The 14283-nt window shown below is 47.1% G+C and overlaps 1 protein-coding gene across 9 annotated transcripts in view; it reads right to left on the reverse strand.

Moving 5' to 3' along the window:
* DAPK1 (death associated protein kinase 1) overlaps window positions 1-14283 on the reverse strand; it is a 206385-nt gene that overhangs the window by 66303 nt on the left and 125799 nt on the right. The window lies entirely within an intron of this gene.

Below are 14283 nucleotides of genomic sequence, written 5' to 3' on the forward strand. Positions count from 1 at the left end.
AACAAATAAGAATAAACATACACAAAACTGAAATGCCCGTGCTTGTTGGGGATTTGATGAATCTATCTCCCTGGCCAGACTGTAAATCCCTAGAGGGCAGCAGTCAGCTCCCGGCTGCTGGCCCACTGCGTGCAGTCTCCCCATCCTTGCACAGGGCCAGCCACGCAGCAAGAATGAAAAAACTTTTAATTAAGTGGATGAATGAACAAACTCCCCTAAAAAAATCCATGGTACTGATTAATGGCAAATAACAGGGAACTTTTAATAAGAGTTTTTATAAGTTAATCTTTATCGAGTTTAACCATATGGTGGGGGTAGTTTGTTATGCAGCAATAGCTGACCAGAACACCTACCAACTTGACTGGGTCTGTTTACTCAGTTCAGCCAAAGATCAGGTTTGCCTTTCTACAGGCTGGCCACCTCGTGCCCTGTTCAGTCTTCCTGTCCCGAGTAACTTAACTTCAACAGTGCTTCCTGACAAGAGAAGTGATAACTGGGAACAACCCTGGGGCCCCTGGAGTGAGGGGCCAGACTTCAAAGTGGCAGTGCCTGATCACAACTGAGGGAAAGGAGGCAGGCGTCATCTCTGATTTTCTCCATCTACCCTGCTCGCAGGCCCTGTGCAAATCCCATGCTGTTCACGATGAGGTCCACACCATCGCTTGTGCGATGAGCTTGTGCTGGGAGCCAAATCGTTCAGCTAGACATCAGGAGGGTAAGGACGCTCCCCATCTCACTGGGCCTGGAACCATCACCGGTTCCCTGATGCCCTGAAGGTCTTATCTACATTCTCATTCTCCTTCACGCCAATATGGGAAGGCAGATGTTTTAGCTGCTTACAAAATCTTTAGTGATTAATCAAAGTAATTGAAACTAAGTGATTTCAGCAAAGGCTGGGAAGCGTGATAAGCATCCTTTGTTAATTTACCCCCGTTTGTCCCCCAAACTCAGAAGGTAGACAGTGACTTGAAGATTTTTTTTCATGGGAACTTTCATATACATGCTTAGAATCAGAACTCGAATGTTTACAATGCAGCTGCCATACAGCAGAATACTGTTAACAAAAAGATCAGTCAAAACCCTAGTATCTTCGCTCTTTGTTCCAAATTTTACATTTTGCTCAAGAGAAGGAAGACTGATGGAGGGAGATGTGAGCAATTTGTTCAGCAAATTTAGAAAGCTAGTTTCACCTCCTTTATTAGGTCTTTCAGTCAGTGTTTTAAATTATAGCATCATCATGGAAATTGTGTGGAATGCATGCTAATAAGCATTGGCTGTTTTCATCAAGAGCTCTGGAAAATATGAAGTTTCCCTCTCCTCCCCATGCCTTTCACTACCACCAAGGCCTCCCCTACAAGCTAGCTATATCAGAATGTCATTAGGACACATTACAGCTTTAAAGATAAGGTAGGCCTTCAGAGCGACATAAGAGAAATTATTATAGGATTCCAATTTCTAAATTAAAACACTATTCCGGGTCCCCGACTCTTGCCAGGAATGTCCAAGATATAACAGGACTTGATTCTGGACTAGATCTGGTCATAATCTAAACTGCAGGGGACTCTTGGTTATAAACTGATGAGACTTTTCAAGGAAAACTCTGTGATTCTACCGCACTGGGCTGGATTTCCCTGTTGGTGTCTCAGAGCAAGTATGTGTGGTTGTTGAATTGGGGGCCAAGGCTACAATTCAGTAACCGAGTATGCTCTGCCAGGGCACACCATCGGGGTCCTGGCCAGCTATGATGCAGAACCCTGGGAGGGGCGTGGCAAGAGGACTGGATGGGCCTCAGCACACAGGTCCCCAACTCCAGCTCTGGCCTCAGGTTGTGAGTAGCTGGAAGGAAAGTATGGAGGTCATGTCCTTTCTCTGGACCTCAACTTTGCTATCTGTACAGTGACAGGGTTGAACTGGTAAGTGACTCTCTAACCTTAGTGTACATAACAAGAACTGGGGGGGATTTGGCAAAAATCAACTGGCTAGAACCCACTTCCTGAGGTTCTGACTCAGCAGGTGGGGCCCCAGAATCTGCATTTTAACAAGTCCCTCAGGTGGTCCTGATGCTGGTGGACCACACTTGGAGAAGCCGATCTCTCATGTCCCTTCCAGTTCTGATAACATAAGATTCTATCAGCCAGCGTGCGAATGTAGCAGAGCTATGCTCCCATTACACTTACCTTTTCCTCCTGGGTGCACAGCTAACCGGCACTTCCCAGCTCCCTTGAGTCAGGGACTAGTTCTAGCCAGTGCAACGTGGACCAGAATGACATGTGCCACTTTCAGACCCAGCCTCTGAAACATCTCACATGATCTTCCTCTCTCTCTCTACCCTTTCTCTTTGGCTACCCGAACACAGATGACCCAGCAGAGGACCCCAAGGAGGACCGGGGACAGCAAAGACATTAGGTAGAAGGAATATGGATCCCTGAGTCAATGCTTGTAGGAGAGCCACCCAAACTGTAACATCCACATTGGACTCTGAGTGAGTGAGAAATAAATACTGTTATATTAAATCATTGAGATTTTGTGGTTATAGTCTGTCTTCTCTAAATATAAAACTGTTTAGTCAGAAGTAAAAATTCAATCCATTTTTTAAATTAAAATGAAAACACCCAATGCAAAGCACAGAGTACACGAACTGTCCCAGACATCTACTGCTGTGTAACAAATCTCCCCAGAACTTAGTGGCTTTAAATATGGCAATTATTTTGTGATCTCTTAAAGCTTCTATGGATCAGGAATCCAGGAAGGGCTGGACTGGGCAGCTCTGGCTCAGTGTCTGTCATGGGGGTGCAATCAGATAGTGGCTGAAGCCGAAACCGTAGGGCTGCTGGAGCATCTAGGGGCTGTCTGGGTATCTCTCTCCATGTAGTCTTGTGTCTCCATGTGGTCTCTCCATTTGGGGTAGTATTGGCTTCCTCACAGCATGGAGGACTCGAGACAAGTGGACTATTTACATGGCAGTTCAGGGCTCCAGGGCAAGTGTTCTAGGAAACAGGGTGGAAGCTGCCTCAGAAGTCATAGAACATCAAAAGGGAGTCACAGCCCATCCAGGTTCAAGGGGAGGGGATTTAGAATTCATCTCTTTTTTTAAAAAATGTATTTATTTTATTTTTGGCTGTGTTGTGTCTTTGTTGCTGTGCACGGGCTTTCTCTAGTTGTGGCGAGCAGGGGCTACTCTTCACCGCGGTGTGCGGGCTTCTCATCGCGGTGGCTTCTCTTGTTGCAGAGTACCGGCTCTACGTGCATGGGCTTCCATAGTTGTGGCACGTGGGCTCTAGAGCACAGGCTCAGTAGTTGTGGCGCACGGGCTTAGTTGCTCCGCAGCATGTGGGATCTTCCTGGACCAGGGATCGAACCCGTGTCCCCTGCATTGGCAGGTGGATTCTTAACCACTGTGCCACCAGGGAAGCCCTAGAATTCATCTCCTGATGGGGGAATTTCAAGGGTCTAGACAGACATGTAGGACAGGGGATGATCTTGCAGCCATCTTTGGAAAATATAATGTCACGCTAACTATAACAGATGAACAGAAATTCTCAATCTTATTTATCCTACATGTGTATTTTATAAGGGTTAGGTACAGGTAGCTGTGTTAGTTTACTAGGGCTACACGAACAAACTGTATGGCTTCAAATAACAAATCTACGGTCTCACAGTTCTGGAAGCTACAAGCTCGAAATCAAGGTGTCAGCACTGCTTTGCTCCCTCTGAAGCCTGTAGGGGAATCTTCCTTGATCCTTCCTAGGTTTTAGTGGTTTGCCAGCAACCTTGGGCTTTCCTTGGTTGTTGATGCATCACTCAAATCCTATACCTGCACATGGACTTCCTTCTCTCTGTGTCTCTTCACATCATCTTCCCTCTGTGCATGTCTGTGTTTATGGCTAAATTTTACCCTTTATATAAGGACACCAGTCAGGTTGGATAAGGGTCCACCCTAGTGGCCTCATTTTAACCTGATTACATCTGCTAAGGCCTTATTTTCAAATAAGGTCACATTCTGAGGTACTGGGGGTTAGAGCTTCACCATATCTTCTTTTTTCTGGGGTGGGTGGGGCACAATTCAAACCATAACAGGTAGTAATTGCTCACAGGCTGCAAACAAAGTATTACATACGGGATGTCTAAAGCAACTCAGGAAAAGGAGAGGATGCAACGGAGAGAGACGATAATTAGAATCTACTGATGTTTTTTGTTAGTCTTGCTTTCAGATTCTCCTGTGAAGGAAGGGTTCGTTCATGCACTATTATAAAAACTTTTAAATTCAGGTCAGAAAATGTGGGAGAAAAATGCATATCTGATCCCATCCTGAAGTAATTTCCCCAACACTTTGAGATGCTTCTTCTTTGAAACCTAACTCTCCTGGTGGACCGTGCTGTGAAGGTGTGAGGGGAAGTACCCAACCACTTCTCGGCTCTGCCTCTAAATAAACCCCAAATTAAAACCCAATGCTCCATTGTCATCACCAACTGCTGAACACTCTTTCTTGTTAATCTAGGGGAAGTCCTGAAGGGTTTTCACATTCTCACCTCTCACACTCTAAATTTCCTGGGTTACTGAGGACTTCGAGGAATGCAAAACTGAAGCTGGAGAACCCAAAGGAAAGACGCAATATGATACCTTCCTTTTTGCATCCGTGAAATAGGTGTGAATTTAAGGTCAAAGTAGATTAGGAGTCTGCAAATAGCATTCTTTGATTATATACTGTTGCCTCAAATCACATAAATAATATCAAAGGAGTCCCTAACCTTCATGACTCCTCTTGAGTTAGTGCAAGCTGTATCTGTAAACACATTTTCTGTCTGTTTTCACTTCAAATTTAAGCAACAACTTAAAAGGAGTTCTGGGGATTCTCAAGGAAAAGAATGCCTGGCACTCAAAATTCATGGGGGAAGTGATCTTTCATTTCACTCTGGGAGGTTACGCAAAAAGCAGGGAGGAGACTTCTGAAGACTTCTAGAATGAAATCCCTAAAGGAAAAATATGGCTTAGGTTAAAAAGCATTGGAGGCAGGCATTCTGGGTTTCAGTCTGGACTCTGTGACCTCAGATAGGTTAAGTTACTTTCTGAGGCACAGTTCCTTTGCTTGTAGAATAGGAATAGTAACATCTGCTGTTCATTATTACCTCTGGGGATGAATGGGGATAATATGATGTAGGGTAAGTGTGTCTGCCACATGGTCAGCGGGTCAATATTCCATGCAGGCATCCTGGGCCTTCACTCCTCTTAACTACAGGCGAGGAAAACCCTCGAAGCTACTCTCCGTGTATCTCTTGTCCAGCTGCCATCGTACGGTGTGGGCTTCTGATGTGGCTGTCATGTTAACGGTACAATGAGACCACACATTCGCCTATGGTTAAACAGAAGAGTTTTCCTGAAATGGGTGGACATACCTGGGACCAAAAATCTGGAGAAGAGGTGGGTTCCTAGACATGAAATAGGTACGTTGGAAGGGTGCCCCGGCCCGGTTTCCTTGGGTCTAGACATAGAGGAGTCTAGACGTGCCTGACAGCAGCTGGGAGGCGCAGGGATGAGAGCCCTGAGGGGGAAGATGGGAGGGGCGGGCAGAAGGCAGTGCTGGTAACCTCAACCCAATAGGGTCCATCTAATGTGACTCTGGTGCCCTCGCTCCTGGCCAGCCTCAATTTTGCAACAGGAAATTAAGGACAAAAGCTTTTTCTCGCTTAGGCAAAAGTGTTAAGAGAACATTGAGGCCTGGACGGAGGTGAGAGAGAGAGAGTCCTCAAGGGAAGTTCAAGCTCATGGGCCAAAGTCAGCACCGCTCACACACCCCTCCCAAGTGGTCCCCGCATGGCCAACCTGGTAGATGTGGGCTTAGCCAGGGAGATGGCACATTCCCTCACAGAAGCCCTTCCATGTGGGGAGGACCGAACTTTAATTTGGTCTCTTGAAAATATTATACAAGAAATACATAAATATATTCTCCTTAAGAAAAATTAAAACACCCACATATAAAACTGAAGTTCCTTCTATCTCCCCTTCTCCCCAGTCCTGGCCCTCTCCCTCCCTACACCCTCCACAAAAGTACAGATGGTGCCAATTTGACTTACGATTTTCCAACTTCCTGATGGTGCAAAAGCCATAAGCATTTGGTAGAAACTGTACATCGAAATTTGCATTCTGATCTTTTCCTGGGGCTAGTGATAACTGGTACACTCCTCTCCCGTGATGCCGGGCTGCAGCAACCATGAGATCACGAGGGGAAATGACCAATACTCTATAAGGTACCATGTTGCCAGCATTTACCGTGTATTGTATTTTGTGTTTCAAATCCCACCATGTCTACAAAATGTCCATCTGTGTCTCCTGCTTCTGGTGAGAAGAAGAGGAAGGTAATTACTCTTGAACTTAAACTCAAGATAACTGCCCAACTGTAGGCTGATGAAAGTGCTCTGAGCATGTTTAGGGGAGGCCAGGCTAAGCTACAGTGCTCGGGAGGTTGGGTGTATTACATGCATTTCCAACTTATAATGGGTTTATCAGGACAGAACCCCATCATCAGTCAAGGAGCACCTGTGTACACTATTATGGTATATAGGCCCCTGGAACTTTCTAGGGATGTTCTACGGATTACACAGCATTCTTTCACCTACATTTTAAGAACATAAATGGTACTCGACTGCCTGAGCCGTTCTAGAATTTGCTATCTCACCTCAGCAATGCCCGTTGGTACAGAGCTCCTGTGTCCTCTTTTTCACTGCTGCCTGGTGCTCACAGGGATATCTAGATCAGGGTATACTTAGCTATTCCCCAACTGAGGGGCTTTATGTTGTTTCCAATTTTTCACGACCGCAAACTACAAGGCGGATGATCTTTTTGTGTCCCTGCCTCCTCTGAAAATGTGAGGTTTTTTTCTAGGCCCGATTTGGAATTTCTGGGTCAGCGGTTACTTTGTAGACACGATGGGGTTTGAAACATAAAACACAATATGCAATAAATGCCGGCAACGCGATACCCTGTAGAGTGTCTGTCCTCTCCCTTCGTGTGGCTGACTGGGAGCTGCCCAGCATCATGGGAGAGGAGTGTACCATGTATCACTAGCCCTGGGAAAAGATCAAAATTCAAACTTCGAAGTGTGGTTTCTACTGAGTGCTTATTGCTTTGGCACCATCATAAAGTTGAAAAACCATTAAGTTGAATTCGGACCATCTTTACTTTTGGGGAGGTGGGGGAGGGAGGGAGGGAGAGGGCCAAGATTGGGGAGGAGGGGAGATAGAAGGAACTTTAGTTTTGTATATGGACGTTTTAACTTACGTTCTTCCAGCTGCAGTCAATGAATGTGCTCTGATCACAGCCTCACTTGCTTGGTATTATTACTTTGGGCCAATTTGATGGATGAAATAAATGAATCCCACTATTATCCCATTATTTCTGTGCTTAGTAGTGAGGCTGATGTTCTTTCATATTGAAAGTCTAATCATCTTTCCTACATTTATCAGCCTTTGTTTTTTTTGTTTTTTGTTTTTTTTTTTGTGCGGTACGCAGGTCTCTCACCGTTGTGGCCTCTCCCGCTGCGGAGCACAGGCTCCGGACGCGCAGGCTCAGCGGCCATGGCTCACGGGCCCAGCCGCTCCGCGGCATGTGGGATCTTCCCGGATCGGGGCACGAACCTCTGTCCCCTGCATCGGCAGGCGGATTCTCAACCACTGCGCCACCAGGGAAGCCCCTTCGTATTTGAGTAGGTATACACTGTACGTCCACACCCTTTGCCCATTTTTCTACCGGACTGTCTTTGCTTTTAATTTTAATTGATTGATAGGTGTTTTTTACATCCTTTTGACACTAGGCCTGGATCTCTTAAGATTCCACATGTTTTCTTCCAATCTGTCATTTACATTGTACCTTTGCTTAAAGTGATGTTTTCTTAAATGGACGTTCTCGACTTGCATGCAGTCCAACCTATCACTCTCTGTAGAAATCAAGATTTTCTAAACCAAATGTGAGGCAGGAAATGGCAGGTGGAGTTTAGCAGCCGTGTAATCCAGGGCACGGTACGTAATCTTTCTGCGTTTGCAGATGCTAACGATGGCTGCCCAGAGAGGCAGATGGAATGTCAAAGGTTTCCCAGCACTACTGTTCCTCCCTGCACGCCTGCAGCTCTCCGCATTGGGAGCTACTTGAGGGCAGCATTATAGAGCATCGATCCCCTGAACCCATCACGGTGGTAAACTGGAACACTCCTGCAGCCGATTATGTGCATCTCTTCCCAACTCCACCTTTCGTGACATCGTGTCAGAACTGAAAACTGACCACGGTTTTCAGCTGTGACCACGGTGGGATCCAAAGAAACAGACAAACATTACACATCAGGGTTTTTCCGGTCGTTACACATTTACCAGCACACCACTGACAGCAGCATCCTAGGCACAGCCCTCTGCCTGCAGGGCCTTCAGCTGAGAGCTGCTGTCCCTGCACGTGGACAGCTCTAGAGAGAAAATTCTTACGTGGACCTGAAATCCAGCTCTGCTAACACAGTGCTGATTCTGCCTTCTAGAACAAAGGTCAGCTAACTTTTTCTGTAAGAGGCTTTGTGTGCTATACAGTCTCCGCTGCAACTGTCTGACTCTGTTACATATTCTTCTTGCTTTTTTCTTCAACCATTTAAAAATGTCAAGCTATTTTTTTTCTCGAGGGCTACACAAAAACCAGGTGGCGGGCTTGGGCCCACCGGCTGTAGTCTGACAAGCTCTGCTCACGAACAATACAGGATGCAGAATATAAGCCACGCCGTGACCTCCACAACCAGCTTTCCCGTATCTAAAAATGGTTCTCACGTACCCCTGGGTCTTTTCTTCTCAGGCCTAGGATCCTTCCAGGGGTGTTCTTAAAGTCAATTCCAAATACAGGTGACGTGATTTAGGAATGTTTCTAGAATCTGCTTCACTGGGCATTGACACTACAGGCCCAGTTCATGGCAGGAAAAGGTACAGATATCTGGACTGAGGTCCGTCAGGTGCTCTGGGCACCTCGGGGAGTGTCACAGGATCTAGAAGACCCAGAGCACAGGGGACCTGTCAACGTGCTAGCTGTGTGATCCAGGACAAGGCACTTAACCTTTCTGGGCTCGTCGAGGGTAAAGGTGGCTGCCAGTTTTTTGCCACTACCCACTGAGAGCTGTGGCCTCGGTCTCCTCGCCTCAAACCTGAGCATGCTCTGTGTCTGCTTGACCGACAGAAGATGAAAGAAGTGATGTTGTGTCAGTCATAAGACGCTGACAGTTTCTACATCCCGCTTGGAATTCTTGCCCTTGGAACCCAGTCGCCACGCTGTGGGAGAGCCCAAGCAGCTCTGCGGAGAGGCAGGCACACGTGGAGCAGAGCCAACACCCCCGGCTGAACTCCCAGCTGACGGTCAGTACCACCTGGCCCGTCAAGTGTGAGAGCTGTCTTAGAAGGGGGTCCTCCAGCCCCAAGCAGTCACCCGCTGATGCTACGGGGAGCAGAGAGGAGCTGGCGCCACTGATCCCTGCCCACATCAGAGAGTCATGATCAAAACAAATGTCTGTTGCCATTTTAGGCCGTTAAGCTTTGGGGTGGTTCGTTATGCAGCAAAAGACACCCAGAATGGGGCCTCAGAACACTACCTCCTTGGGCTTTTGTGTGCTTAATTAGCTCAATGCCTGGCACATAAAAAGTCCTCAGTAATGTCAATTACTATTCAGAGAAAATACAGCTGCTTGAGTTCCCTTCCGGGGAGAGGGGAAATGTTTTACTTCCTTATCTTAGGGGGTTTGCTCCTAACGCTGAGCTTTCTAAAGAGGCTGATGACTTTTGTGGCTTCTTCATTAAATGAGATTCTATGAAAAGCACTTAGCGGACTATGGCATAAAGTAGTTGCTCATGAAACATCAAAAACCCTTCTGCTTTGGTGCTCGGAAACTTTCACACAAGCTCTAGCTCATTTCACACCTCCACTCCCAACCCACCCTCCAGCCCACCATGCAACCACTACACCTGGGCAGCTCTACCTGGTCCTCTAACTCTTCAAGAATTAACAATTTCATTTCAGTTTCTTTGCATCCCGGTGGACATGGCACCTCCATGATTCAAGAATGACTGACTGAAGTAACTGTCAAGAAAACCTGAAATGGTATTAAATAAATAGCGAGTTGGTCTATGTGCTTTTAGGGGTGTACACTTTGTGCAAGAGGCACCAAACTTGTTAGCTCTGCCAGCTGTGGCAAGAAAAGGAAGATTCCAGTCTTGTACAAAGACATACATTTGGAAATAAGCTGGGGTCTCCAAAAGGTCCCTTGCCTCAAAAATCTGGTTTTCTATTGTCAGGAAGGACTAATCTGTGAAGCTGGGTTAAAGTATGACTTCTGTGAAGAAATGAAGATTTTAAAGCAGTCACTTTCATTCATGAATGAAAGAGCAGAATCATGACTTTCTTTCAGTATCCAGGATGGAAATAGGATGCTGGACTGGTAAACAGAAAATGCATCATGATTTATCAATACAGCAGGCACGATGCACAGGGCCAGGCCACATCACTCAGCTGTTAAGAAGGTGGCAGTAGTTGTGGACAAAGTATAATGAGCGATTGTGCTCCAGTCCGAGTGGTCCCGGATGCGATTATCCAACCCCCTCACTTAAATGACCGCAGGCTCAAGTTGAAGGTCGAAGGAGAGAGCCGCAGTTTGCTGAGGCAGACTTTCAAACAGGAGGCTTCAGTTCTCAGCTGGACATGGTACTAAAAAAAATCCCTAATTATTTTTTTTAAATTGAAGAAGCTCTATGTGGAATATAATGAGGCATTTGCAAAACAAGCCAACAAACCAAAACCAGTTTTGTTTCTTTCTTCCTCTTTCGGGAATCAGAATCTACTTGCCCTCTACCACTGACTAGATCAAAATCATCACGACTCTTGAAAATATGGTACCGGTTCAGAGACGTGGTTTGTTAGTGCAGGTCTCTGGAGAAGAAAACCTTGATGTCTGTTTTTTGGGTGTCAGGGCCTGCTGCTCAGGCAGTGGGGTGACACATCATGCCGCAGGATGTCTTATTTAGGTGGTCATCACACCTACAGTAGATTCATGTAAGCCACAGCCCTCCCACCTGCAACCCTGAGCACTTCCTCATTTTCTGATCCCCTACTTGCATTTTTCCCCCATACTGGCTAGAGAGTAAAGGGACATGGGAAGGAGAAAGGGATGGGGGAGGGAACACAAAAATATGCCAAATAGATAAAATCAGTTTCAAGTTTCCAGAAACCTCCCAGAAACAAAAAATGATGGAGTATATCCGTTTAGGAGGGAAAAAGGTATAAGACAGCAAGAACAAAAACCTCTGTAGAGCAATGGCTCAGTGTGCTTTCCCGATAATTCCATGAGACCAAAGGATGCCCTTGGAAAGAGGGAATAGTGTGCGAGAAAGGGCCGTGTTGGGAGCCCAGCATGCCGTCTGGAGAACCTTGTGTTTCTGAGTTAGGGTGATGAGCAGCCCCAGATCTGGGGGCACCCAGGCCTCTGTTCTAATGGGGGTGGTGGGGAAGAAGAAAGGGAGGGTGGAGAGGGAGAGTCAAAAGTGTCGGCTCCGGGTGAAATTATAAAAAATTCAGATGAGAAAAAGCAGATGCTAGCACGCAAGGAAGGGAACCAGCGTCAGAGGAGATCCTCAGCCACTTGTGCTGGGAATGCACGGTGGATTTAAAACTTGAAGACAAGTGGTTCCCCATCCGTCCACATCCTGAGGACAGCACACAGTTCCAGCCCTACATTTCAAGAGAGAGACAGAGTCTGGAGGATCCTCAGGAAATGCCACGCCAACAGTGAGGGTGATACACATGAGGCTACATGATACACATAAAGACTGCTCATCCCTGAGGAGCTTAGGGAGGTCAGGAGATGCAGGAAGGCCGGACACAGGTGGCCCAGGAATGCAGGAATCCCAGCTGAGGTGGTTCAGGCAAGAAGCTCGCTAGAAAGGCCACATGTAGCCTCCTGGGCATGGTGTCCCAGAGTTCAGTTCAGGCCGAGCCTGCCAACTGGGTTACCACAGGTGGGGTACAGCTGAACAGAAGTAGAGGGGTCCCAGCCTTCAGGTGTCTGGATGGGGCCCAGAGGTGCCCATCTGAACCTAAAGGATGGTCACCTCCAGCCATGAACAGCCTCATCGGTTTACCCCAAACCAGTGTCACATGACAAGGGATGAGCAGTACTGCTGTAGGCTGGGGGCTGGTAAAGAAGGCACTGAGAGACAGACTGGTCCCTCCTTTCAATATGTCCATGCAGATTTCTTCAACAAAAGAAGGTACTCATGTAAAGGGACACGAGAAACTCAACAGCAAGACTGACCACAGCAACTGACAAGCCTCTTTCTACTTTAATGGCTCCAGAGGTCAATCAAAAGTGGGGCAAGGGCTTCCCTGGTGGCGCAGTGGTTGAGAGTCTGCCTGCCGATGCAGGGGACACGGGTTCGTGCCCCGGTCCGGGAAGATCCCACATGCCGCGGAGCGGCTGGGCCCGTGAGCCATGGCCGCTGAGCCTGCGCGTCTGGAGCCTGTGCTCCGCAACGGGAGAGGCCACAACAGTGAGAGGCCCGTGTACCGCAAAAAAACAAACAAAAACAAACAAACAAAAAAAGTGGGGCAAATGGAAAAGTCGGGCAGCCAGACACCTCTTCAGCCTGGGTCATTGTAACTGGTGCGAGAACAAAAGGCTAGTGGGAAGTAAACCACACTGGAACAGCCAGAGATGGAGGCTGTTTCCAAAATCATTCTGGCTCGTCTAGTTGCAAACAAGGCAAGGCTATCATCTGGGGAAGCACAGGGATCCATCTCCTCCAACTACTCCTTGATCAGCTTTATTCTCTATGACAATCCATCCCGAAGGGCTCCGATGAAAGCTGTTGACTATTGCTAACCACCTGGAAATCACAGGATGAAAGACCGATGGCCTATCACATAGGTGGCACCGGCCAATCTGAAGTACGCACGGTGTGGGCCAGGGCTACCCGCGATGTGGAAAGCTGTGATTTTAAATAGGTGTAGAGCAAAGTGGTCTTTCCCTTGGGTTTGAGGATGGATTTGAGGAAGAGGAATAAGAGTTGGAGGAGGAGGAGGTGGAAAAGGTGAGGGAGTTGATAGTCACTCAGCAGGCGGGAGGCTCTCAGGTCATGCCCTACCTTGGCTTCCCCCTGAGAGCGCCAAAAACATGGCCACCGGCAGAAGGTGGGGAGTCATGGGTAGAGGAGTGGCGTGGAGCTGAGCGCCTCCTACTGGCCACCTTGGTCGGTAAACGGAGGGAAGGAAAGGGAAGCCTGAAACCTGCTCCTTGGAAGAGGAGGCTGAGAGCAGAGAGTCAACCCCCAACCGGAGGCCTCGAAGAAAGATGGAGCTGGGATTTGGATCTCTTTTCCAACAGCATGGTCAGCCTGGGACCATGCCCGGGTTTGAGAAGGTCAGGCTCTATGCAGAATGCTATAATGGGCAACGGTGACTTTTGATGGTCTGAAAAGCTTTCTTTCTATTTTTCATTTGCATAAATGTTTACTGAGCACCTGCCATGTGATGGGCATTATTATACCAGACGCCAATGACAATCAGCAGCTTTAATTTTAGCCACCTACCTCTGATTGTCATTGGCGTCACAATGTCAGGCATATTATAGGTTCTCAATTCCTGACCCTCGGAATCCCATCAACTATCCTTCTATCCTACTCTTTCCTCATCCCACGCACTCAGCTTAAACATATGGTCCTATTCAGGCCCAAGATAGAAATTAGCTAAGGTGACAAACTGCTCTGTTCTCAGGAGAGAGGGCAAGTTCCACAGGTCACAAATGAAGCAGAGCTTTTGGCTTTGTTAATTCTTTTCATCCCCACTGTCCTAACGCTATTGAAAAGCCACTCATCGATGTTCATCAGGATCTCCCTGCTAGTCTCCTTAACTGAATTCAACTTCAGCCGCTTTTACCGGGCACTGCCTGTGCACTAGTATTTATGCCCTCTTCTAGGGGCTTGAGATGGAAAGACAAGTAAATAAAACACTAGCATATCTCCTGGAAAGCTCACGATCCATTACAGGGGAACAACACAAAAAAAAACATATAAAAGTATATATAAATATATATAAAATATAGTATGGTAAGTGCTATAATCAACACACTTCTAAAAGGCGACGAAAACACACAGAAGAAAGCAATTAAATCTAACTGGGGCAGACAGGAAAGCCAAAGAGAGAGGGTGATGTGTGAGCTGAGCTTTGACAGATGGGTAGGAATTCTCCAGGTGGACAAGGTATGGAGTGAGAGGCAGAGGGGGC

This window comes from Monodon monoceros, unplaced genomic scaffold, assembly GCF_005190385.1.
Source record: "Monodon monoceros isolate NGI ecotype Baffin Bay Population unplaced genomic scaffold, NGI_Narwhal_1 Super_Scaffold_5, whole genome shotgun sequence".
Taxonomy (NCBI): domain Eukaryota; kingdom Metazoa; phylum Chordata; class Mammalia; order Artiodactyla; family Monodontidae; genus Monodon; species Monodon monoceros.